Source organism: Panthera tigris, chromosome C1 (assembly GCF_018350195.1).
Source record: "Panthera tigris isolate Pti1 chromosome C1, P.tigris_Pti1_mat1.1, whole genome shotgun sequence".
Classification (NCBI taxonomy): Eukaryota; Metazoa; Chordata; class Mammalia; order Carnivora; family Felidae; genus Panthera; species Panthera tigris.
Genome location: NC_056667.1, coordinates 206408130 through 206436109, shown reverse-complemented (window position 1 = coordinate 206436109; position 27980 = coordinate 206408130). Strand labels below are relative to the sequence as shown.

Below are 27980 nucleotides of genomic sequence, written 5' to 3'. Positions count from 1 at the left end.
ACAAAGTCAGAACCCATGAAATAAAAAGAAAATATGGATTTATTTGGTAGATTCTCAGCATCCCTGCCATTGGTACCTCTGTGTGGGATCAATGGCCTTCTTGGCTTTCATGCACTTCAGGGGAACAGATAGAATATCCCGCAGGATAGGTCTTCAAATTCTCCTTCCTGTGTCAGAGAAAGCAGAAATGGAAATGGTGTTCACAAAATAATAGCTCTTTGGAGGGTACATCCAGTTATTTTTTAGGCACTTTCCTGAGAAATTCACACAGTTATCTTTTCTTGTTGTCACAACAACTGCTGTGGAGACTATTTTTTTTTTATCATTGAGGGAGATATTAAAGCATAGCTCTGTACAATTGAAATATAATGCAAGCCATGTAATAGAAAATTTCGTAGGAACTGTATTTTAAAAAGTGAAAACAACAACAACAACAACATTAATAGTACATTTTATTCAACTCAATAAATCCAAACTATTATTATTTTGACATACAATCAACATAAAATGGTCAATGAGGTATCTCACATTTTTATACCAAAGTCTTCAAGTTCAGTACGTATGATTGCTTATAGCATATGTCCATTTGGATGCTCAATATTTATCCTAAGAACTGGTTCGGTATATAGGTTTCATAAAGTTTACTAGTTGAAAGAGTAAATTGACATATCTCAGTGGTTTCAAAACTAGTTGGATATTCTCAGATAACTGGAGAGAGTATCCGTTCTTCAAGTTAAATCAAAATTAATTGAAATTAGCCGTCATTAAAAATTCACTTCCTCGGTCACGCTAACCGCATTTGAAGCACTCTGTATCCTCCTATGGCCAGTGGCTGCTGCCTTGGACCGTGTAGGGGTAACAACTGGTGAACTTGCGGAAGGTCACTCATCGAGTAACTGTGATTGGAACCCCGAACCACTGCTTGTGGCCATTAGGCCGCCTGTCTCTTGAGACACCAGAGCGGTGAGTGGTGCAAGACTTCTGCCCGACTTCAACAGTGTATGCTCTGTTGCGTTGCACGGGGGGTTTTGATTAAGACAAAACTAAATTACACAAAACGTGCCGCTTAGTTTCTTTAAAGCATGTAGGGAGGGGCAGGGGAGACCAGGGTATCCATTAATATGACGAAAGATTTGAGATGAATTAAAACTTTATCTTTTCTCCCATCCTTAGAAAATCTTCCTAAAGTGCATAAATGTCATCCTTATCGAATTGGCCAATGAGTCAGATAAATAAACAAAAATGCAAAAACTAAAAGTGAAAAGACTACCAAGGCTAGAGATGGAGTCAAGGACAACCCCAGGGTGGCCCTTGTCAAACCTGTGTAATGTCCCTGTGTCCCAGACTTGCCCACCTCTTTAACCCCACTCTCCTTCTCTCCTCTCCGACAGCCTGGCCCCGCTCACCTCTCCCACCGAACCTGCCTGCCCTCCCCTCTCTGTTGACTCAGGTCTGGGATCACTTTCCAGGACATTCTGCTCAGTGTCCAATATTGCAAGCTGTTTGGTACTCTTCTTAAAAATTCAGGGTTTTCCATACATATTATAGAGAATAATAAAATATTAGGGATTGGGGATCATAGAATTCCTCCCTCACTTGAAAGGTGAAACTCAGGCCAAAGAGATAAATTGACATCTGTGACTTTTGTAAGAGTTGGTGGCCAAACAAGGACATTTGCCTGGGTCTCACAATGAAAGACGTGCACCCTTTTTAACTACATGCTATTCCCTCCTCATTATCCAAAGATTATGTGTTTCCAGAGTATGTGTGCAATTTCCAGTGAAACCACATATATGCTAACTGCAAAATACTAACAAGTATAGCAAATATTATCCAGTTCCTGACTACTTTTTTCTGATCATTTTAGAGGAATAAATCTCTACAGGGATGAAAGCCGATTCTGTCCATTCTATAAATAAAAGGACTCTTGCTCCAAACTAGTCTCTTGGGGTTGCTTTAAGGATTAAATACAAAGAGCACGAGTCCCAGTTAGTCTGTAGCGTAAACCAATAACAGCAGATGCTACAGAAACAGAATATGAGTGTGTGGGTCCCAGGGGTCCCACTGAGGAGAGAACAAAGGGGGAAAAAATAAAGGCAGATCACTTTCTTGTAATCTCTTCAGATTAAAGAGCTCTGTGTTGGGAACAGAAGCGTCTATCTGTTGCTTCCAGAACCCTCACTCCCCAAATGCTGTGCTGTAACAGAAACAGCACTGACACGTGGGATTCCGTACTGGACCCGTGTCATTTGAAAAACTTGGGACTGTGGGAGGCTTCCTTGAATTCTTTGAGCCTCCGAATCCTGACGGGCAGCATGGTGGTGATTCCTTGCAGTGCCATTGACCTCGATGAAAAGTGAGCCCAGCGTGATGCGTGCCACACCGAGGGAACGTGCCTCTTCCTCGTGTGTCAAATGAGGAAAATACTTCCTGCCCACCTGCGTCATAGAAATTAAAGTAATGACTTCTGTATGCGACCACATACTCTGTTTATTATTTTGTGCTCCTGCTAAGGGGACGTGTTGGTATGCATGATGGCCCCTCGCTTCTCCACCAGATAAGGAAGCTGGCATATTAAGAGACTCATCAGGGAAAAAGTTATTCAAAAGGGGGGACTCGGTGGACGAAGCCCGGTGAACCAAGGCATTGTCCAAGTGCACAAGCCATTGGAAGAAGTAAGCGGAGCAAAATGTAGAGATGGGGATCAAGGACAAAGAGAGATTGAAAGTAAAGAGCAAGCTCACTGAGCAGTAAGAGAAATGAAGCGTGAAATGTGTTTTCCTCTTCCAGATCGAAGCGGCACTGGATTGTTTTTCAAAAGGCCTTTTAGTAAGGCTCGCCCTAAAACCAGTGTGCTTTTGCGACACTCTCAGACAATGGGACATCTCCATCTGTGCCACTTTTGTGACTGTAGTTTTTATTCCCTTCAATCTATCTGTTCCTCGTGGCTTACCATATTTTGTCCCATTTCTGCCCATGCTGTTCAAAAAGAATGCCGATGGGTCTGAGTTAAAGATTGTATATAACCATGTCGTTCTTTTAGCTCTGAGTTTGAGCAGAGCCTGGACGGTCTGGAGCTTTCGAAACTGGGGCGGAATCACCCTCAGGGTCTGATGCGATAGGCAGGGAAGGCTTTTGTTTGGACAAACAAATGAACCACTGAACATTTCTAGAAATGACGTCTCCACAAACAGCCCTGGAGTGCTCATTGGCGAAGAAGTGGGGTCAGAGTCGAATCACAGATTCTTTTTGCACAGCTGAAAAAGTAAAATAAAATGAAAAACTCTGCATGAATTTATCACAAAACAGTAAGGACCTTTGGAATCACCTAAGATATCCTTCAAGTGCTTTCTGAGTCTGTTAATTGGGGAAAGTGTATTTCACTACCCATGGGCTGAAAGTTACTAACAATCATCAAGACTTCAGATGACTTCCTTGAAGACGGAAGAATTGAAAGGAGAAACAGAATCATGGAGATTATCTCTGGGTACGTTAGAAAGGACCAGAAGAAGCTTGCTCCCTTAATTTGGGAAAAGTGCTACTTCTGCAAGCGACTGCTCATTGTTTAAACTTCCCCGGGCCAGGCGGAGAACCCGATCTCAAACTGAGACCATGAGAAGCAGAGAAATGGCAGCTGAGGAGATTCACCCTGGGGTTCTGCAGGAGACACTGTGCTTCTCTGAAGGCGTCACTGCCCACATTTGGCAAGCCCTGCTTTCATTGTTCCCTCCCCACCCTCTGCTGCCATTTGGTTGAAGTTGGTGGGGGTGGCTCTGTAGGCACATGTGTGTCTCTGGCTCTGTTTGTTCTGCAGTCAAAGAAACTTTCCAACCTTGTGTTGCCTTTAAACATTCGGCCCCGTTCTATCCATACAAGCACAGTTAGTGTCTGCATGGATGCACGCCGTGTAGTTCTGAGCTTGGATATGGACTCAGCTACGATGTCATAGCCATTAGCCTGGTAACCAGAGTTTTAAATGGAGCCCTGTACGTATGGGAAAGGTAATCTACTGTCCTATTTCGCCACCTACCACTGAGTCTGCTATTTTATTCAGAACCTTGTGAGTACAAAGCCAGTGAGGACAAAATTTGTGTAGTAAAATGCATAAATCTTGGTAGATGTTATTTCGTTTAATCTCTTACCTCCTAGCAATCAATGTCGATTTGTTAACGTCGCACAGAGAATGCTAAATACGCCATACCAAGTGGATTTCTCAGGACCGAGTGGATTAAAAGTAGCTGTGTGCTAAAGACCACAGAGGAAGCAGGAGATTGAGACTAAGGCCTGGGTAGGATGCAGGAGGCGAGGACCGTTGGATGGAGTTGAGCTCTAGGCTTCACATCTCCAATGGCAAAGCCCTTTCTGGCAGGGAAGGGCTTACTTAGTCCCAGAACCTGCCCTGCCTTGAACTCTTTTAGGCTTAGATTCTAAACCGTATTCTTGCGGTTTAACGAATCCAAAGCTTAAACTATTCTTAGTTCCTAGAGGTTATTTTCTGGCACTCTTCTTTAAATACCACATGAGGATTATTTCAGTCAGTAAAAATACTAAACGTATCATTTTCTGTTAGCTTCCTCCTTGCCATTTCGGTTTCACACACGCTTGATTTCCTAGCTCATGCTCTCTTTTCGGTGCACAGTCATGGTCGTAACTTAACAGTGTTTTACCGCCTCAGTGGTGATCTGACTCCCGTGCTCAAAGGTGGAGCTTTAGATGAATCCACTCAAAATTCAGCTGGTGATTCCTATTTAGATGTCTCCCCAAAGTGGATAATGAATAGGCGTTAGAAAACCGCAGTTACGGAAGAGGAAAAAGCAAGATAGAATAAAGCTTCTCGGTTTTTCCTTTTTGTATTTTTTTTTAAATTGTAAAAGAAGCATGGATTTATGTGAGTTTTTGTATGCGGTTCAAGAGACCTTTTTAATCGCACGCTTAACCGTGATCACGACCCAGGATGTGTGGGTACAGAGCCAATTTTTGGTTTAATTTCCTACTGTAATTTGATAAGGAGATCTATTATAATCACTGATACAACCCACTCTCTGTCATAGCCACGAAATAAAATGGCAAATTCAGATAACTGATTATAAAATAATATTTGGGGTATATCCTAGCCAATGCCAAGCCACCAGGAAAGCGCTGAAACTTTTCACTTACTATGTAGATTAAGTTGTATAAAGGCAAACTTTTTTAATACTGGAGAAGACTAGAGGACAGATGGAACTTTATCTGGGATCATTTCATGAGCTCATTCTTGTTTCAGCACCTATAAGATTTTAGGCTTAAAGGAGTTTCCAAAGATATCGGTGATGCCTGCCTCTTTCATCACAGATGTGGTTAAATGTGAGCCTCTATTTTTTTACCTGAATATCTGCGTTAGGATGATATTTAACTTTATATCCACGAGTTAACGGGCATTGAAGGGTTTATTCGTGTTTGTTCACAGCCTCAATAAAATATAATTGGCCATAAACCCAGGAAGTGTCAAGGTCTAGTCCAAAGAGACCTGTTATTAAATAGATAAATAGATAAATAAATAAATAAATAAATAAATAAATAAATAAATAAAGCTTGTTATCTAGCCCATTATACCCTTTGTCACACTTAGCATTTTTCTGCATCTTTTCAATAAGGGTCATTCTGCTTTGTCTCAGGAATGCTGTGTGGTGACTGCTCAGATTTAAAGCCTGTATGATCAGTTTTATGATTCGAATAGCAAAGGCAGTAGTCCTATTGCTGCGCGGGAGGAAATAAACACTTAAGGTTTCTAGAAAGTAGGAGTGAAGCAAACATTTATTTCCCTTTTGCGGTCCCAAGCAATTACATGCGGGAACTTAACAGTTGCAGAAAAATAGAAATTCAGTGTCCCATAAATCTTTCTTTTTTTTTTTTAATTAATTTTTGAGAGAGAGAGAGACAGTGCAAGTGGGGGAGGGGCAGAAAGAGAGGGAGAGAGAGAATCCCAAGCAGCCTCTGCCATGTCAGTGCAGAGCCCAGTGCGGGGCTCGAACTTTCTATAATGAATGTCAAGCAAAGAGCTAGAGCCATGATCCAGCATTATCCATCTATGCTTTCCTAGCTGCCCAGGTAATCTTTACTTCTCAGGTATATGCAGACCCTTCAGAAACGTCTTTTAGAAGAACTTGGAGGGAAAGAGCAGGCTGAGACTGGATGATGTATGGGCTCAGCACTCTATTTGCCAAATATCAGAAGGCATCAGAGAGTCAGTTGTGCCCACTTGTGTTTTTACAGAGTAACGTTAATCAATTAGCTCAATTCTGCTATAGATAGTAAGTAATTGCATTCACTGGAAGCCATGACGACATGATTAATAATACATTCCAACTTCCAAAATTAGCATTCACTTGGCACTTAAACATGGCTCTTTGAAAAGAACGTTTTTTGGTATGTAAGACACATGGTTGGATCAAAAATTATTTCTCTGAAAATAATCCGGTGAGAACATTCTAGTTTTATATGATGCCCAGGGCCCTTTCTGCATAAATGAGTACAATGCAAGTTTCTTCTTTAAGCATTTTCCAATAAATTCTTAAGAAATAGCACTTTAGACTTCAGACTTAACACACTCTATGGAAGTTTTAGAGACGCCAGTTACATTCTTAATAATTAAGGAGCATCTGCTGCGTGAGAGTTCTGAAACTAAGCTCTCTCAAGGATGGGAAGGTAGTTAAGAAACTAACTATGTCTAAGAAGATACGGCAGCAATAGGGCAGTTGGCTCGTAATAAGTGAATACCACCCAAAGAGAAGTAGGCAACTGTCACAAGAAGAACGTGAAGCAGGTGCCATGGGAGTTCGTCAGGGGGATACCAGGAGGCAAGAACCCGTCCAAGGAGGGCTGCGTTATGGGCCGATTACAGGATCATATTGGGAGATGAGGGCAGAAAAGCAAATTGAGGGGTGTCTGGGTGGCTCAGTCAGTTAAGCATCCGACTTCGGCTCAGGTCATGATCTCACGGTTCATGAGTTCGAGCCCCACACTGGGCTCTGTGCTGACAGCTCAGAGCCTGAAGCCTGTTTCAGATTCTGTGTTTCCCTCGCTTTCTGCCCCTCCCCCACTCGCTCTCTGTCTCTGTTTCTCTCTCAAAAAATGAATAAACGTTATTTTTTTTTTTTTTAAAGTAAAGCAAACTGAGGCTCGCTTGGGTCTGCATTGACCTTGCCGTGGAAGAGTGCTTAATAGTACCTGTTGTTGGGCATGCAGTCAGCAAATATTTATTTTCACATTTCCTATATGACAGGCTCCACTCTGTCTTCTACACAACATGAAATTTGGGCACTTTTAGGATTGTAGGTCCCCTTCAACTTTGCACACACTGTGAAGTTAAAGCACTTGGCACTGAACAGGCCATTTATTCCACACACTTAGAAGGTTGAATAATTATATTTTCGGGAAAATTCTAATCATCAGATCTGGAATATGATTATTTTTTACTTCCTTCTTTTAAATTGTTTTATTATTTTTTTTTAAATTTACATCCAAATTAATTAGCATATAGTGAAACAATGATTTCAGGAGTAGATTCCTTAGTGCCCCTGACCCATCTAGCCCATCCCCCCTCCCACAACCCCTCCCCTAACCCTCAGTTCGTTCTCCGTATTTATGAGTCCCTTCTGTTTTGCCCCCCTCCCTGTTTTTATATTATTTTTGTTTCTGTTCCCCTGTGTTCATCTGTTTTGTCTCTTCAAGTCCTCATGTGAGTGGAGTCATATGACTATTTTTTTAATAATCAACCTAAGGCCACCTGAGTGATTCTGTTGGTTGAGCGTCCGACTCCTGATTTGGGCTTAGGTTGTGATCCCCGTGTGGTGGGTTCAGGCCCCATGTGGGGCTCTGTGCTGAGCGTGGAGCCTGCGTGGGATTCTCTCTCTTTCCCTCTCTCTCTCTCTCTCTCTCTCTCTCCCTCCCTCCCTCCCTCTCTCTCTCTCTCTCTCTCCCTCTGCCCCTTCCCTGCTTGATTGCACTCTCTCTCTCTCCTCTCAAAACAAACAGATAAACTTAAAAAATCAACCTAATAATTACTAATATTTTTTCTGAACAATTAAAAAGTCGATTCGTAGGGGCGCCTGGGTGGCTCAGTCGGTTGAGCGTCCGACTTCGGCTCAGGTCATGATCTCATCGTCTGTGAATTCGAGCCCCGCATCAGGCCCCGTGCTGACAGCTCAGAGCCTGGAGCCTGTTTTGGATTCTGTGTCTCCTTCTCTCTCTGATCCTCCCCCGTTCATGCTCTGTCTCTCTCTGTCTCAAAAATAAATGAACGTTAATAAAAAAAAAAAAAATTTTAAAGTCAATTCGTAAAAGTTGTTGTCTTCTACCAAAAGAGTTTCCCTTTTAACTGTTGCAATGGTATTGACATAAACCATCAGGGAGAAGCTTTTTCACTCTGGACATCCACCCTAGAAACAGCTTGGAAAGGTAAGTGGGAAGAACTGCCCTGTCTCTCCACTTAATCTGGAATTCTCCCTCTCCTAGTCCTATGCCCATGAGGTGTGGGGTTTTTTTTTTTAATATTTATTTATTTTTGAGAGAAAGAGAGACAGAGCACAAGCAAGGGAGGGGCAGAGAGAGAGGGAGACGCAGAATCTGAAGCAGGCTCCAGACTCTGAGCGGTCAGCACAGAGCCCGACACGGGGTTCTCATGAGCCTTGAGATCGTGACCTGAGCTGAAGTTGGACGTTCAACCGACTGAGCCACTCAGGTGCCCTGGTGAGGTGTGGGTTTTTATAAAACTGCCCATTAGTCCCTTCTAAGAGAGAAGGAAAAAAAGAAAAAAATACAAAGCAGGGATTCTGGTTTCTTGAGGATGTATTTCTCAAAGGGGAAATTTAAACTTTAATTTGTTGAGGATATTCACAACCAATAATTGCCTTTCTTAGAAATATTTGAAGGCCCAGATCCAAACCTATGGAAAAATCATGTTTTATTCCTGGCCCCTTGGTTCCTAGGCTTCTAGAAATCCTGCAGACGGAATTATTGATGAGTGAGGTGGTATCTATTTCAAAGAGATTTTGTTTTAAAGACCAGGCTATATTAAAGAATTGTTTGCATTTGGAAAACGAATGGCACATTAAATTTTGACTGGTTATGAAAAATATCTTTTATATTTATAGCAACTTATCATTTGGAGAGTTTTCCTAGTTCATTTGAAATTCAATGATGCATTTTTTATTACATCCATCTAAATGTAGGTAGTTGGGGAGCCTGGGTGGCTCAATCGGTTGAGCTTCCGACAATTTAGACTCAGGTCATGATCCCAGGGTTGTGGGATCAAGCCTCGTGTTGGGCTCCTTTGCTGAACGTGGAGCCTCCTTAAGATTCTCTTTGTCTCTCTCTCTCTCTCTCTCTCTCTCTCTCTGCCTCAAATCTAAAAAATAAATAAACACAGGTAGTCCTCTAAATTTTACCAAAGAAAACACCCACAAGAGGCTTAGCATCTTCTAACCTTCAACATCCTGCATTTAGTCCTTCCAACTATAAACTTTTAAATAGATCCTTTGAAAAGTAATATATAGGAAATAACTTGTTGAATTTCAGACCAAATTGTAAAAGCTTGGTGATGCTGAGCCAAATAATCTTTAGGGCCCCGAGATTTTGCCTGGTTTGATCACACACACATCCCAAGTGCCTCCTTGCCTTCCTGAACCTTTCCATCCCTTTTTCCTCTGCTCTGCGATGGATGTGAATATTATATTCTCTCCTAACATTATTTATACATTAAACCTGGCTTCCCACATATTATGAAACTAATAGGTTTTGTAATAAACAGTGCTAGATACCTTCCAGAGCCAAATAGTTCTTTCCTGAATAAAAATATAGGAGTGACCTGTGCACCCTACGTGCAAGCCCAACCTTGTTAAATCTTATAGTAAGTTCAAGCCTGGGCAGTTACTAATTGTTCGCTGTTAGTCATATATCAAAATAATTTGGGGAAAATGGGCTTGCACCTGCACTGGAGAATTTCAGAAATTCATTATAACTTTGCCTTTCCCTCTTCTCAATCCTTCCTATTGTGATTGCTGTTGTTTTTGAAATAAAAACATCCCATTTGATGGTTACACTATGTCAAACCTTTCAATTACCCATCTTTCGCAGTTTAAGAAAAGCTAGGGGCAATGCCAGATTCTTCCTAACATTCTTCATCTTTTTCCTGATTCTCTACATTTTTTCATTCTTTTTTTCCCCCCCAAGGGGGCAGAATTTGTGTACGGTCCAGCTATTGGACAGTGGGGCCAAGCTATAAGCATTTGTCATTTACTACAAAAGATGTCAGCGACAAAGTCTTGGCATCATATTTGGATTATACTCCTAGGACAGTTTAAAAGTTACGTGGTTTCATGTTGAGATCAGAGAGGCCAGAAAGGTGGGCGACTGCGAGATGGATGGGTGCATCAGAGGTGAATTCTCTGCCCAACTTCAATCATCCTAGAAGGAAAACCGTGACTGTGGAAACAATAGAAGAGCTGAAAAAAAACGGTGTGGGTGCTTTGGAGGGAGGATTTCGGGGATAAGTCCATTACTAAATAATGTCCTCTGACAGCAGGAGGAAAAATGTCAATACCACTATATGTTGCTAGAGGGTGTGAAGTATGGCAGAATCATCTCTTGACCATCTTACAACATAGAAGAAAAATGCGACCATAGCATTATCTGGAAATAGTATTATGAAATTACTAAATTATTTGAAAGATTCCTCCTACAGTCTTTCGTCATGACTTACGTGATTACCAGTACAGGGACCTTCTATGAAGACAGAGGGATGATATTGTCATAGTTTTCCAGGGGTAAATGGAGAGAATAAAGGGAAACATTTGTTAATCTTTCCATTAACTACGTTAATGGAAACACAGTGAATCTCCTCTAACATAATAGAGTTTTGGAATTATCAAGTGTCTCCAAGATTAATTCTAATCTGCCATCCGTATTTTATTGAATGAGGTGCTGACTTTCTTCTCCAGATCTGTGATATGTTCTAAAAATGTATGGGGGAAATAATTTTAAATTATGTATGTATAGTTAAGTAACTTAGTAATATCATTATAACCTCTTATATTAAAGCTCTTAGGATCTTTCTTTCATTGTTAATATAAAATTGCTAATTGAAGACTGTTTGTTTCCACTTTAAAACAAATAGTTTGTCACTTCTTCGAGGTTTTGCTAAGCATCGTGTTCCCATCATTTACATGAAGAGGTGTTGAACCATGCCATTCACTGCCACACCAGTTTTTCACACGAGCCCCAAAAATTGAAAAGTTAAAGAGGAAGTGTCATATACTCTAATGCTTTCGATGGCTTAACCAATGCCAGAAATACTCTCTTGCCCCATGCACTCAAGGTAGGGATGTTCTGGTAGGAATGTGAGAACAGAAACAGTTTTATTACTACATTAAGATATCAGTATATTGTTCATACTTGGGGAATCTTCAGGACGATGTTATGGATCCCCCATAGACCCAGATTAACTGCGGCCATATTGGCAGTAGAAATCTTTAGGCTTGTTGTTTAATGTAAAGGGATCCAGTAAGGCTTAGATCAGATTCCGAGTTACAACAGCCTTACTAAAAGATAAGATCGTGAATGTGACTTCATGTCAAGGGACTTCCAACTCAGATGCCTAGGGACCACACAAGCTAGACAAGAAGACGATGGGAGCAGTGAGGAGCATGGTAAATTAAAGAAGGCATGACCCACACAAAGGGTGTGGCCGTTATGACACTTGAGCAGTTGTTCCCATGTTAGAAGGTAGGATCCACATCCTACCTTGAATTTTTTTTTAAGAGAAGTCAGTAGCCGAGGCTATTATGTAAAATCTTTTTTATTTCTAAATGCTGTCGACTATTTCCAATGTTTTAAAACACTAGTGGCAGGAAAACACAATTGTGGAACCAAGTTGAGTCATTGGCTGCCTGATTGTCACTATCCTGTAAGTTTTTATTAGAGTTTCACTTTAATTCAAGGTTCCAGTTTCAAGGACCCCATGAGGATTCTGCTGCTTGTAATACATTACAGCATGTTTGACTGATATGAGTGGAAAATGATTCTGATGTTAATGTAAATGTAAGGCTGAAGATCGTATTTAGGTTTCGAAAAACGTGTACTCCGACTCTTAATTAAGAAAGATTTCCACAGGTCTAATTAAATAATACCAAGTCAAATTATCCTTTCTTTGCTGTAAAAATATCAAAGGGGAATGTGGTAATACATATCTGACACTTAACTTAATTTTCAGCAACATAATGCAAGCAGAAGATATGGAAACTAATGCACCGAAAGCAATAAATCCTTTTAAAACTCTGTTTACAAACCACACTAGAGTATCACCAGTTATTGCAGGGAAGGGGCGGAGGGTAGGGACGGAGGGAGGATTCAGATGTCCCATATTTTCACCTTAACTGGGTCATGAATTATTTTCCATGCCAACTCCAGTGCTTATTCAGTGCTTACTACACAACCACAAAAATCTGTCCCTGCCTCATCCTATTAGGCTGAGATTTCACAGAAGCCCAGTAAACCCAGAGCCACATCCCTAAGTAGATGTTGCCCTTTGCCCAGTTCAAGCAAATTGTTTTAAGTTCTGTATCTCCCTTGCTGATGTGCATGAGCGTCTTGATTATTCTGCTCTGAGCCATCATTGCTGGGAGAGGTGGGCGATGCCTGGTGCTCACTCTGGGACAGGAGCAGGGCCAAAACTGGCAGAGGGGACAGAGGTCCTGTCCTGAAGCAACCAGCCACCCTTTGTTTAAAAACATTTTTTTTAACGTTTATTTATTTTTGAGAGAGAGAGGGAGGCAGAGCGTGAGCAGGGATGGGGCAGAGAGAGAGGGAGACACAGCACCTGACGCAGGCTCCAGGCTCTGAGCTGTCAGCACGGCGCCCGATGCGGGGCTCGAACCCACGAGCTGCGAGATCATGACCGGAGCCGGGGTCAGATGCTTAACAGACGAAGCCACCCAGTGTGCCCCGTGCCTTCCCTTTGTTTTAGCGCCAGTGCGACCTGGCATCTGCCCCTGATTCAGACTGTCCTGCTTCCTCACATCAACTCCTACGGTTTCCATCTACCCTGGAAAAGATGCCGCTAACGTTTACTTTTTTGAAAATATTTTTGATTCTGTCTCCCCGGTGTCTCACTGGATGTGCGGGTTGTGGAGACCCTTCCCCAGACTGTGTGACGCAGAATATGAGCGCTCTGTAAGAAAATGCTGCAGTGCCCCGAGAAATATTGCCTACGAGACACTCCTCGAGAGATTCCCATTGCACGTTGGCGATCTAAAGCTCTGGGGAGTTCTCAGTGAGGATACCGGGTTAGGTTTGCTCAGTCCACTGTTCCTCACATTGATTTGACATCAGATGATCTCTTGTCTGGAGCCCTGACTCACACATCAGGAAGGTCTAGAGCGCGGTTGGGGAAACAGTATTGACAAGGGGGTTGCCATCTGAGACTTCTGAGTTGGGGAATGACACGGTCAGGCCTGGCGCTAGACAGGGAAACTACTGCAGGGGATAATCAAGAGAAAAGATACAATCATTGGAATTTTGTGATGAGCTAGTTGTGCAGATGAGGGGGGAGGGAAGTTGAAATGAGTAGCAAGTTCCTGATTGTATCACCTACGTAGAAGGTGATACTAACCTAAAGGTGAGGTCATATGGAATAGAATTTGGAAAGAAAGGTAAGGAGTTATTTTTTTTTTAACGAGTTGGCTGTTTGATTTTAGTGCTTACAAGAATACTTGGGGGGCCCCTGGGTGGCTCGGTCGGTTGAACGTCCTACTCTTGATTTCAGCTCAGGTCATGATCCCAGGGTCGTGGGATTGAGCCCCAAGTCAGGTTCTGCATTGAGCATGGGGTCTGTTTGGGATTCTCTCTCTCTCCCGCTCTGCCCCTGTCCCCTTCTCACACACACTCTCTCTCTCTCTTTAAAAAAACAAAAATACTTGGGAGAGAAAACAACGAGATTTCTATTTGTTTAATTTTTAGTACTTTCCGGTGCAAACTTCCCTTTACAGCACTTGCCAAGCCAGCCCTTCTAAGCTCTGTAAAGGCAAAGAAGTTGTTTTCTTTTTCTGATTGTCTTAAATACGTAGCACAATATCTGCCCCTGTTTTTGCAGAGTACATAAACAAGTGGCTGCAAACAAATGGTTGCAAACAGAAAATAGCTTTGCCTAAATCAAGGGGAATGAAGAATGAAGGTGGAGAGAGCCCATCAGATTGAAAGAAGAACTCAACAGCAGGTCTTAAGAAGCACAGGAAGGAAGGAGGGCCTGAGAACTATAATGTCCAGGGCTCAGGGCAGCGTTTGGTATAAATCACATTTTCTGCCCTTGGGTCCTTTTTCTCAAGGTTCCCGTCCAGGTATAGTCGTGGCACTTGTTGGATACGCCCCGGAAGGTGAGAGGGTAGAGATGTTCCCCCTAGGAAAACCAAGGAATATCAAGAAAACAAGTGGGTGTGAAAACAGTGCCAAAATTCTCTTCCATGTTCTGTTTATAAACCATGTCAAGGACAATGTCATCTAGTCAGGAAGCACAGCTGTTTACTTCTGAAATGAAATCTGGCTGGGAACAGGGAGCAAGGGCCAGGTAGCGTTGGATGTACCATCTGGACTAGGTGTGGAGAAAGGCATCCGACTACAGATCGTCTTTCTTCTCTAATTGGCACTTGAGGTTCAAAAAAAAAAAAAAAAAGAAGGAAAGAAAAGGAAAAAGCTTTTTTTCTCAGCCCAGTCACTAGTCTATCTGGAAATGGATGAGACAAACTGTTTTATTTAAAAAACACAAAAACAGGGGCGCCTGGGTGGCTCAGTCGGTTGAGTGTCCATCTTCAGCTCAGGGCGTGATCTCGTGGTTCATGGGTTCAAGCCTCATGTCGGGCTCTGTGCTGACAGCTCAGAGCCTGGAGCCTGCTTTGTTTCTGTGTCTCCCTCTCTCTCTGCTCCTCCCCTGCTCGTGCTCTGTCTCTCTCAGTCTCTCAAAAGTAAATAAACGCTAAAAAATTTTGTTTAATATTTTTTTTATTTTTATGACACAGAGAGACAGAGCATGAGTGGTGTTGGGGCAGAGGAGAGGGAGACACAGAATCCAAAGCAGGCTCCAGGCTCTGAACTGTCAGCACAGAGCCCGACGCAGGGCTCGAACTCATGAACCGTGAGATCATGACCTGAGCCGAAGTTGGACGCTCAACCGAGCCACCCTTTTTCAAACACAAAAACATAGAATTTTAGAGATGAAACAATGCTCTAGGACAACGAGGGCCAGAGAGGTTACTGTTTTGCCCAAGGTCACTCAGGCTATGAGTAAGTGAACTGACTATGGACTACACACCTCCTGTCTGCCGTCCATGCTCCTTTCCCTGTGAACACAAGTGCACACTGCCTAGAAGAAAGAAGGAAATGACTTCTCAATGGCAGTCTCCCCTCAGTAGTCATGGGCTCGGAAAGATAAGACGTGAACACAAATTCAAAACTGCTTTCTGAAAATATAACCCTGAATGCCAGCCACGCAAGAGAAATGCCAATTTTCAGTGCCACCAAAGATCTTTTGACACAATCTAGGTAATGGATCTGCTTCCCAATCCATGACACCCTTGCAAAAGAGGGCAAAGTCAGATTAAATGTCTCCTTGTCAGTGTACTGTGATATCTTGCGGTGGCCTTGAAAAGTTGTGGAATGAGAGAAGGAGAAGATGGAGAACAGAAAGTGCAGTGCCCTTTTCTCCTGTTCACAACGTCGGATTGGTAATTATAATGTTGGTATTTGCCACATGCTGGTAGGAGGCCCGGCACAGTGCAGACATAAAGACGATACTGTTTATTGCTCTGGGAATTTACCGTCCTGCTTGGGCGGAAAAGTAATCATGAAAAGATAAAAAAGCATATGATACTGGTTAAATCTTGGCTTTCTCAACTTCCTTGGCATTTGGGTCTTTTGTGTGGGAGATGAAGGGAGATGACAGAAATAGGATAATTGGAAGCTTTTGTAGATGTGCACAGTGGGGATTCAAAAATGAAATATGTGGCATTGCCAGGAACAGTGAGCACAAAGAGGTCAGTTGTGGAAGGGTCCAGGGTGCATTGGAGGAAGAGCCATGTAGCCTAATTGTCCACATCCAGGCCGACGGGGTCTTCTGAGCTCTCCCTTCATTTTGGAATGTCTTCCCTTTCACTACGACTTTCAAAGCTCGTACCCTTCTAATACCCGCCCCCGCCGCTCCTCCTAATGTTCAGTTCACAAGCATCTATGACCATCCACACCCTCAACACACAATACGGCGGCCCAGCTTATGATCACTTATCTCCTCAACACAATGGCCTCCTCATCAAACTCGTAGTTAACATCCACGGAGCATTTGATTCTATTCCAGGCTCTGTGCTAAGCTCTTCATAAATCTTCTTTTATTAAGCCTCAAAACACTCGGTGAGGTAGGTGTAATAGTTACCCTCATTTTACAGTTGAGGAAGCTCAAGTTCGGAGAGTTTGGGTAACTTGTCCAGAGGCTCACAGCTAGCACATGGGAAGGCCAGGAATCACACACAAGCCCACAGACTCCAGCCCAGTGGTCTTACTCGTAAGGGCAAAGACCACATTCCCAACCTTATCCTTCACACTGCTGAAATGTGCTTGCCTCTTGAGTTCTATCAGGTATAAATTAGTGAAGATTATAATGGCTTCCAATCTTTTCCCAGCAAGTGATAGCTGTGCTTTAATAGGGACATCCCAAACAGTAACAGAAACCCAGACCCAGACTCATTCCAGTAGTGGGGTTTTGAGGGATGGAGAAGTGAAAGAGGGAGCTGACTTGAAGGCCAGTAGTCCTGAGTTCCTTCCCATCAACCGACTGTCAACTTGACTTTCAAAACGAGCTAGCTCTGATCTTAAGAGAAACCTCCATTATCTGCCAGAAGGTCACTGGGCCTGAAAACCATCACCAAGGAAATATTGAGGCTAAATAAGCTGCATTAGCATTGGGACCAGAGATTTTTTTTTTAATTTTTTTAAGCTTATTTATTTATTTTGAGAGAGAGAAAGAGAGAAAGAGAAGCAGGGAGGGGCGAAAGAGAGGGGGAGGGAGAGAATCTCAAGCAGGCTCTGCACTGCACTCAATGCAGGGCTCAATCTCATGATCCATGAGATCATGACCCAAGCCAAAATCAAGAGTCAGATGCTTAACTGACTAAGCCACCAAGACTTCTCTGGACCAGGGGTTTTCAAGCAGGTGTGATTTTTCCCTCTTCCCCAAACCCTCCAGAGGCCAATTGGCAATGTCTGAAGATGTCATTGGCTGTCACAGCAGGGTGGGGTGGAGGGGATACTGGTATCTAGTGGGCAGAGGCCAGGGATGCTTGTAAACATCCTGCAGTGCACAGGACAGCCCCCTACGGAAAGAATGATCTGGCCCAAATGTCAGTATGCCGAGTTTGAGAAAACCTGATTCGGATGATAACTGAGAAACGAGTATGGCCAGAGTTACAAAAGTCCAAGAGATGGCCAACAAAGAGGACACGAAGTCAAATTGACGGACAAATGAGGCCCATCTTAGGCCCAGTTTTCAATGGCTGGTTTCACTCCAAGGTTTTCTCCTCGGTCCCCCAAAGTTCAGGATGATGTAGCTAGTTCGTTCATTCTGCCTTATTGAGTATACATGAGGGAAAGAAACATTTGATTTTACAAATAAGACTTTAGTATGAAGAATAATTTGCACTGGGAGGTGGGGCCCCACGGGTCACTGTTATATGATTTTCTGCCTAAGAAAACTATTAGGTGACCCAGCTTCTGAGTCATGGTTTCTCAAAGTGTAGTCCGTGGAGCATCCAGATGAGTCACCTGGAAGTTAGTTACAAAACCAGATCACCAGGCCCCCGTCAGGCCTGCTGAGGTCCTAGATAAGATCCAGGAATCCATATTTTTTAGCAACCTCCCCACGTGATGCATGCACTCACAAGAGAACCTCTCCCTTCAGCTTCCTATGGTGGCGACTTCCAAAGCCCTAGTATTGCCCAGGCCTGATTCACATCTCCATGCCTGTCTGAAGTCTTTGGACACCTAGCTTCTGCCTTCTTGTACTTCCGTAGAGTGTTTGATGTGTACCACTGGCTCTCATGAGGACTGTGGATGAGCACTCCGTCTTAACTCTCTCTACCACTGACACCTGGCATGGACCAGGACCTAGGAATTATCGACAAAAGATCAGAACCTCTCTGCATTTGCTGCCATTCTCATGAACCAGATTAAACAGATACGGGTGCCCCTGTTAGGGTTGCCCAATCCTTGTTCGCCCGTTCCTCAGTCCTTCCTATGCACCCAACAAGAACAGATAGCAGAAGGCTAATTTGTCCTCTAATGTGGGACCTTGACCTATCACACATCAAAAGGTCAACAATTTACCACAGTGCACGTAGCTAAATAAGGGAAGTCCAACAATTAATTCTCTGAAAAACAGAAAGAAGCTCCTGACGGAAAAGCCAAGACCCTTCCATTATTCTCCCATTTCTACCTTGCAAGGCATTAAACACTTAAAATAAAGTATGCTGTTAGCTTTGTCTCCTCCTGGCAGAGGCCCTAGAAGATATGAATGCATTAAGATGCCATTAAAGAAATGGCTTGTGTGCAGACTGGTTGCCGAGTTACCCTAGGCCGTCTGTAGGACCCACCAGCAAGCCTCGTTAGTCTGAATATTTTGTTGCACATATGCTCAGGGTTTGGCATTTACATGACAATGCTTCCTTATCAAAATTGCTTAGGTAAAAATGCTTCATTGCCCTCCCTTTATAAAGACACATCCTTCTGCAGTGAAAAGACCACCAGGAGAATAAAATACATGCAATGCCAATGTCATATAAATTAACCAGTTTTTCCATCAGAGCTCAAAAGGTTTGAAAGACCTTGGCCTCTCCATAAAACTTGTGTACAATGTGATTTTCAGAGTAATTATTAAACCATGGGTGACAGTCGTAGTGAAAGCAAGGTAATTAGCAGTTGGAGTGACTATAGGAGGCCAGTTTTGGGTGCTTGTTTTATTTTAAGTGAAATAACTCTGGGGTGTAGTTAACTTTGCCAGCAGTGGGAAGCTCCCATGGGATCCAAGCCAGCCAGCAGAGACAACGCCCGTCTCTGGGGGAAAATGGCTGTTGGGCAATAGTCCATATGATCAAAGATAATAGCATCGATTCAGAGTCCCTCAACTCCCATCTTCTGGGAGGCTATTGAATGTTTTCATCTGCTCGTTTGTAAAAGAAATCATCTGCCTCAACCCAGAATGCCTTTCAGTCTTCTTTAAAAGATGGAAGAATCATTGTCCAGTAGAAACTATGTTGACTTGGGGTTGATTATTTTTTAATGGGAGAAGAACACGAGGTGAAGAATTAGCTGCCTGGCTTTTTAAAAAGCGTTAACCATCCAGCTATATATATTTGTGTGAAACACAAGCCGAGAATACCATATAATAGCTGTGTACGTTTGCTGTTGTTATCGTCAGGTTGTTATGCTCTGGCTTTGAGTATGATGGCAGGGAATCTGAATTAAAGCATGGTCTCCATAAGAACGAATGCTTGCTTCATAGGGGTTCTCCACTTTGCAATAGACCAAGCTAACGCTGAAGTCTTGAAGCCTTTCCCCAAAATTTCAAGGTAAATGATAAATAGCTAACTACCCATCAGGAAATTGAGAAAAGGGCAAACATTAAATCCAGTGTTCCTCATTTCCTGTATTAAGAGAGTTTTGGGTGAGATATATAAATATCTCCAGGCTATAGTGTTTCTTCCCTGGAGAAGTTGGTGACCAACGTTAAGTCCACCATAGAAAAGAAAACAGCTATCACCGCTTCACTGATTGCCATTAGATTCTAAGATGGGCTCATGAGACTCTGTAAGGAATGAATGTTTTCCTCCCTTTCGGTCCCACATCAAATCCTGATTAAGTGGGAAACTTTGCCTCCTAAGACCCATTTAAATTCAGTAATATAACAATATCATTACCACTTGATACATGTTTGAAGGGCTATGAATGGAATACTATCAATTATTTTAATGCAGTGAAGATCACTTACGCCTATGTACACGCACACACACACAACATACACACAACAAACACACATCACGCACACGGTACACACCATACCCACACACAACGTCTGTTTCTCTTTGGGGCAAATTTACATTCTCCCTCAGTGAGATTCATATTGCCCGGCAATATGAAATGCCTAAATCATTTCTACTTTGCTACTGGGAGCGGAAGTTAGGGGATAGGAAAAACTATTGTATTCTACAGACAGAGCCCACTGAAAGCTCTACACTTAGAAATAAGAGGCTTTGTTGTGTTCATTTAAGCCCCTCAAGGCTCTCTCAAGGTAACTGAGCTGTTCAGTCCCCACCTTTGCAGCAGGAAGTAATGAACTTCAGTAAAGAGCCCTGCTGCCAGGGGCCAGACTCAGGAGCGACCACAGAGAAGGAGGAAGTAGCTACTTGTGCTTTACTTCCTTGAAACAAGGTGGACGGTGGTGAGCTGAACCCAGAGGTGCAACCCTTCTTTGTCCTCCGTGAGCGAAGCCCGGCAGCACAGAAACCTGCAGGCAAAGGGCAAAATTGATTGGAAGTGGAAGAGAAAACATGAAAGGAGTTATGTAAATATCCTCTAACAAAGCAGGAGTAATCACGGCAGATGCTGAAAACTTCAGCGGTGGAATAAATTGGAATAGAGAGATGGGCCCAAGAGGCAGCGTGGAGACAGGTGGAAATGCACAGGAAACTGCTCTTATCATGGGTTCGAACCAGGCTTTGCGGATTCACGCATGGCCTCGTGTGTAGCTGTCCAAGACTTAACCATCAAGGTTCCAGTTACTCTGCAGTAATAACGGTAGTTTCAGGGTAATTTTTATCAAGTTGGTGCAGATGCAGTGTCCGTGAAACCCAGGTTTCTGCCCCCTGGATTCTTAGATTCAGTGAGGATATCATTTGCCCATCATGCAGCGTATTCAAATGTTGTGAAAACGGAGTTAAATGTTTTAAAGATGACCTCATAGCTTGTTGCCTTAGCTCAGCGCCTTTCTTTTCTGTGTCTCTGTGTCTGATTACTTCTCCACCGGTTTTCTTCTTCCGGATTTGTCTCCTTAGTCCTGATGCCCCTCCCCACAGCTACCATTGTCTTTCTCACTCTTATTTCACTGCTAGTTTTTTTTTTTTTCCAGGAAATGATCCAAAAGCCATATTTCTGTCGCCTCTCAATCATTTCTTAGCTCCATTGCACCCTGCATCTACACTGCTCAGTGGAGCTGACAGTCAAATGCCAAGTATTGTCCTCACCTAAACCTTCTTCTCAGTACATTCATGATGTTAACTTATTTGTAAAAGATTAAGCACAGGGGCACCTGGCTGGCTGAGTCGGTTAAACATCTGGCTTCAGCTTGGGTCATGATCTCAAGGTTCCTGAGTTTGAACCCGGCATCGGGCTCTGTGCTAACAGCACAGAGCCTACTTGGGATTCTGTCTTTCCTTCTCTCTCTCTGCCCCTCCCCCTGCTTGCCTGCTCTCTCTCTCTCTCCCTCTCTCTCTCTCTCTCTCTTTCTCACAAAAATAAATAAATAAACTTTAAAAAACAGAAGATTAAGCACAAAAACCAAGCTGTACTCCAAAATAAGACTGTGTGGGAGACACTTTTCCAAAGATGTTTTCCCAGGACTCTAAAGAGACCATGAGCCAGAGAATGCAGGCAGCCTCCAGACACTGACCATGACCCCTGGCTGACAGCAAGGAAATGGGGACCTCAGTCCTGCAACTGCAAGGAACTGAATTCTATCAATAACCTGAATGAGCCTGGACCCAGATTCTTCTCTAGCACCTCCAGAAAGGGACACAGCCCTGCTGACATTTCGATTTCAACCTTGTGAGACTCGAAGCAGAGAATCACATTGTACCACATTGCACCCAGATTTCTGACCCGCAGCAACTAGGAGATAAATAAATGTGTGTCGATTTAAGCCACCAAATGTATGCTACGCTGTTACAGCGACAATAGAAAACTAATACAGACGAACAGATCTGTTTCTCAAATCTCTGATGTCGTAGCATTCAAATTCCTGTTTCTTCTAAAGTATGGTTAATGTTTCCCATCTTAACTAACTTCTGAATATCCAGACTCTCATGTATTGAAAATTGCAAACTTACTCTCTTTGGGCACCATGGAGCCAGACTTTTGTGCACGTATCTACACAAGAATTTGTGTGTTCGTGTATTTTGTGTGTATATGTATATGCATATATAGGTGTCTCTGTACATAAATACAACCTATGTAGACCTGATAAATACTAACCATACTCAGTAAATGCTTATATATGCAGACATATAGGAATTATGTGTGTGTATATAAAATATAGTTTTTTGCTCAAGGCCAGGTACTACCATGTATTACTTCACAACAAACTTATAAGCTGTATACTCACAGCTCCACTGAATATGTAAAAAAACAGGCAGACAGAGGTCAAGTAACTTGCCAGAAGTTATCTGATCGATGGCTGAAGAGTATTCAAATATAGATCTGTCTGGATCCAAGACTGAAAGGTCTTTATTTTTCATCTTGCTTTTCTTTCACGCTGAATCTCTTTGGACATTCTCGGTCCTACATCCCCCTCTGCCCAGATGCCCTGTACCACCTTCCCTGAACTCCTTACCCCGTGCACCTGGGTGCACTACCCTGGTAGTTTTCCCCCTTTATCTCTGTGTCTTCTCAACTTTCTAAATTGCCTTCCCTCTACCATATGCAAAAGAACTTCAAGGCTGTGTTCTCAGGTCTGTGGTCCAAAATTTGATTTACTTTTAGACTTCTCAATTTTAATTCTTCTGATGACTTTCAGCTTCACATCTCCCACACCGACTCTTTTGTGAGTTCCAGGCACACATACAGCAATGGTGCTGGACATGTCTGCTTTCCTATCTTCTTGACCAAAACTCCAATATGTCTACATCAGCATTAGTAGGAAAAGAAGTCCTCTCTCCTTAGTACCCTATGCCCCACAGTCATCCATTTTGATCGCAAACTCAGAAACCTGCTAGCATCTTCAAACCCCCCTTCTGGTTGAGAGCACGGGCTCTGGAGCTGGATTGCTTTGGTTGAAATCCCATCCACACTACTTATTTCCTTTGGGACTTTGGACCAATCGCTTAACTTCTCAGGACCCAAAGAGCTTCCTCTGTAAAAGCGGGGTGATGATAACAGTAATAATAATACCTAGCTCACAGGGTCACTGCATGGTTTGAAAAGGTACTATAAGCTTAGATCAGCACCCAGCACCCAGTATTTGCTCAATAAGTTTCACCTACCATTCATTTTCCATTTAATTGCCACATCTTCGTTTATGATTTCTGTGAGATCTAGAATTATGTTTCTGTTGCCAAGTTTTCTACCCTCCACCATTCTGTGTGATCATCTGGATTAATACAAACTGCCACCAAATGAATCTTCCAAAGGCCTTATTTTCATTGTAATGCAGAAATCCTTCAGTGGTTTCTCATGGCTTTCTGGATACAACGGGAACTTCCTGATCTTGGCATTCAAAGCTTTCCATGAACTGGCCCCTTGCTTCTCTTTTCAGTTGTTCCTACCTCTCTTCTGCCACTGAACCTTGGCTGTAGACAGGATGGACTTCCTACTTTTTTCTTAAACACACTGTTTAGGCCTGCTTGATAGCATTTGTAATAAGTAGTCGTTATGCTTACTGTGTACGACACAATATGTTGACCCTGTTAAGTGTCACATCGTTTACCCCCACCAAAACTCTTGGAGGTAGTTACTGGGCTATCCCTAGTATATGAGGGACGAGATGAGAAAACTGAGCCCTGGAGAGAGTGAGTGACTGTCTGAAGTGTCTATAGTGAGGAATCTGCGAACGTGGGATTTGCATCCAAGTTGATTCCAGATCCCGTGATTGTAACCATTCTGTCTTATGCCTTTTTTATGCTACATTCCTCTTTCCTGGAGGATCCTTAACCCTTCTCCCACCTATTAACCAAAGTCTTCCTTAGGTTCTACCTTCACTATAAAGCTTTCCTAGATTCCTTCAAACTCTAGCGAACTCCTTGGTCAGGTTCAAGCTTCTTCGGGCTAAGAAGGGCCTGTTGTATTTCTCATGAAGCTGGCAGTTCCTTGAGTGTAGTACTTAATAAATTCTGATTATGAATTGGTACCAGATTGCTTTACTGATGAGCTTGACAGTGAGTCCTGGTGGTTGAGCCAACTAACCTCTGATTTCCCTTTATTCCTGTTTTTGCCCTAGGTAGCCTTTTTTTTTTTTTTCACCCAACACATATCTGAACCAGTGGAAGTCCCCAGTGGTGCCATCCTGTGGGACGCCCCAGTCCGTGCTACTGGATTTCCCCCTCCTTTGCAGTCACCTCAAGTTATGTCTATCTGACAACTTCATATGTGGCCTGGCAATGCCTCCTTCTGCCAGTACATAAGGGAGCTGCAATGAACAGCTAAGCAAGAGGAGAAATGAGTCATTCTCATTTTGCAGAAGTTGAGGAGTGGGAGGGACTCCAGGATAAAGAACTGTGGCGCCTGAAGAGGAATAGAGGAAAGACTGGATGCAAATATTGGAAAGAGAGGAAGTCACACAAGAGTTGCTCAATATCATTAAATGCTTCGTTACAAGACAACATTCCTACCTTCTAAAATCATGTGTTAGGGATATAGGCTACCACGGGTAAGAGGGTCCGTGGATGGACTTCCAAGATTTGTGACCTCCAACCATGCATGCACCTTTCCTTCTTTTAATTTATTTTTTTGTGTGTGTGTATTTATTTTTTGAGAGAGTGAGAAAGGGAGAGCAAGGGAAGGGCAGAAATAGTAGGAGAGAGAGAATCCCAAGCAAGCTCCAAACCGTCAGCATAGAGCCCAGTGTGGGGCTCAAACTCATGAACAATGAGATCATGACCCGTGTTGAAATCCAGAGTTGGATGCTTAATTGACTGAGCCACCCAGACACCCCCATGCATGCACATTTTCTGAGTACTTACATCTTTCTGTGAGTGAGTCTATAGTTTTTATTAGTTTCTCAAACGGGTCCATAAAAAAAAAAGGGTGGTAAAATACTATTTTCAGATCTTAAAATAGAAACATAATCTTACCCCGGGAAATCAGGTGACCCAGAGGTGGACTCTGATAATGCCGTATAAAGAAAAAAGTAAAAAAAAAAAAAAAAAAAAAAAGTTAAATCTGAAAATTCTCCATGTGCTATGATATGCCTGCTCATCTAACAGTTGCTGAAGAGTTACGTAGATGGTATAATCTGTTTAGAGCTAACGACATACAGTGAAATTGCTAAATATTCAGTGACCACAGATCAAAAGGGCTTCTGCCACATGGAATCTTTGTTTGCCTACTTAAGCCAGTTTTAAAGTAATGATACAGTTTACTTCCCCTTTTTTTATTTTTATCGTCTCTTACTATGTTTCTCATAGTTCTTTAAGGAATCTTCCTCAGTGCCCACACTTGGACAAGGAAAGATCGGCATCTCTCTCTATCAGTTTGCTGCACGACAAGGTAGAGATAAATGAGTTTCTCAAGTCTGAGGTATATGTATGTGCTTCACTTAAGTCCGGTTATTACTGGAGCAAAAGGAGTGGCCTGTGTCAGTAAAACAGCAACTTCTATAAAGATGAAGGCTCATTAAATAAGCAGATGGCTTCTATTTAGGCCATTGGTGTTTGGACGAGCCGGTTAAGTGAGAGTTTTCCTGAAGATCACCACCTTCGCTACAGAATCTAGAACCATGTTTGCAAAAGGGGCTTCTCAGGGTCAGATGAGAATGTCTTATTCCAGTTTCTCGGTGCCCAAAACAAACAAACAAACAAAAAGGGGGGAGGGGCAGAAAGCCACAGTTTTAAGTTGATGGTCAAAGAGTCTTTTCTGGGACCACTCACTTCTGGGTGGCTTCATGCAAGGCAGCCGTCCTGCACCTGGACTCTTAAACGTGTTGAGCACTAGAGAGAGAAGACAAGGCTCTGGAAACAAAAGCCTCGAGAACAACCACAGTGTATTTGCTCCTCGTCTCCCGCTGCCCCAACACTCCCCCTTTCTGTCTGTGGCTGAATCCTACTTCCGGCTAGGGCAGGAGCAAAAGGTGTCAGTGAGTCAGCAGCCTCGTTATTTTTCTTTCTTAAAGTTCAAAACTCTCAGAATACTGGCAACCCTTTGCAAAGAAATTGCTCTCCCGGTTAAGTGTCGTATCTGTATCCGCAGTGCATGTCATATTGGACTCTGCACAGATGTGCCCTTGACAAATGCCTTTGGAACTGACCCTGTCTGTTATAAAAGCAGGCATAACGACTCTTCATAATGCTTCTCCCTCAGGACTCACCGCCTGGGAAGGTTGGCAGGGCTTGCTTCTGTCTTGGTGGTCATGGAGATCAGACCTCAGTGGAAATATTCCTTCGACCATCTTTATAACCCACATAATGTCTCACGGGCAAGCAGTGGTTTCATCAGACTGGTGGGCACCACTGGAGAGTAGGCTCATCCTGCAGTGAAGAAACAAAATCTTTTCGGATCCCATCTTTCAAGTGTCTAATCAATTAATTCCTAGTCCCATGGCCTTCAAATATTTCTTACCTAGTAGACAAAATTTGCCTACACTCCATAGTCTCTGCATATGTATACGAATTCTGTTGTTTTTATCAATAGCTAGTATTTCAAAACACAATATACATATGGGACAAGGTTCATTGTTAGGCATAATAAATGTGAGGCCCTCATTTATTCTTTCATTAAACTTAAGAGTTTCATACTGAGAAACTTCTGGATGCTGAGCTCTCTTGTCATCACTGAAGATATGGTGAATGAAAACAGACAAGGGGCACCTGGGTGGCTCAGTCAGTTAAGCATCTGATTTTGTCTCAGGTCATGATCACATGGCTCCTGAGTTGGAGCCCCCCGTCGGGCTCTGTGCTGACAGCTCAGAGCCTGGAGCCTCCTTTGGATTCCGTGTCTCCCTCTCTCTCTGCCCCTCCCCAACCTGTGCTCTGTGTGTGTGTGTGTGTGTGTGTGTGTGTGTGTGTGTGTGTGTCTTTCTAAAAAATAAATAAACATTTAAAAAAGAAAACAGACAAAAATTCCACTCTCATGGAGCATAAAGTTGAGTGCAGGAAGAGAAATCATAAGCAAAATAAATAAGTACAATGTATGGTAGTGTCACAAGCTAGCAAGTGTCATGGAGAAGAATAAAACAGGAAGGAGAATTCAGGTGCTTCTGAAGGGAGAGTTGCATTTTAAATAACCCCAGAGAAAATACAGATTAGGGAATTAACTATTTAACAGTTTGTAACCATCTGACTGAGAATCAAGGTATCCTCGTCAATGTCTATTACATTACATAGCAGTCAAGTACAGTTTCTTTTTTTTTTAATTTTATTTTAACCTTTAATTCATTTTGAGAGACAGTTGCAGAGTGCAACTAAGCGTGGGGCAGAGAGAGAGGGAGACACAGAATCTGAAGCAGGCTCCAGGCTCTGAGCTGTCAGCACAGACCCCGATGGGGGCGTCGAACTCACAGACCATGAGATCATGACCTGTGCCGAAGTCAGGCACTTAACCGATTGAGCCACCCAGGCGCCCCTCAAGTACAGTTTCTTTATTTAGATAACCAATATCAGTAGAATTCTAAGTTCTCCTTGTGTCCTAAAGTGATCATCTTGGAAGACCACTAACTTAATCTACACTTACCTGCGCAACTGCTTGAAACAGACTTCTCAGGTCCTAGGTATATTATGACAGTTTACCTTTGGGATCTAGCCAGGATGATGAAGTTCGGTGGCTGTTTAGGTGGCAGACGTGGAGGCCTACAGTCAATCAGCTCTTTGATCCAATCTTGATTTGGTTCCACAGTTGATTTTTACATCATATGGTTTGTTTGGGTATGAGCAATTCTCTTAAATGTCCAAAGCCATTTTTATGTTATTGTCTTACTTTAGACAAGGTGATTA

At 42.8% G+C, this 27980-nt stretch overlaps 1 protein-coding gene and 1 long non-coding RNA gene across 3 annotated transcripts in view; one reads left to right on the top strand and one right to left on the bottom strand.

Annotated features, from left to right (window-relative positions):
* Positions 1-27980, top strand: part of DOCK10 (dedicator of cytokinesis 10) — a 267897-nt gene that overhangs the window by 70094 nt on the left and 169823 nt on the right. The gene's annotated exons all lie outside the window — the stretch shown is intronic.
* Positions 75-27783, bottom strand: LOC107179930. The gene is made up of 3 exons (XR_001510660.2): positions 27721-27783; positions 26360-26519; positions 75-167 (listed from the first exon to the last, which is right to left on the bottom strand). It is a non-coding gene; the product is annotated as an uncharacterized LOC107179930 (long non-coding RNA).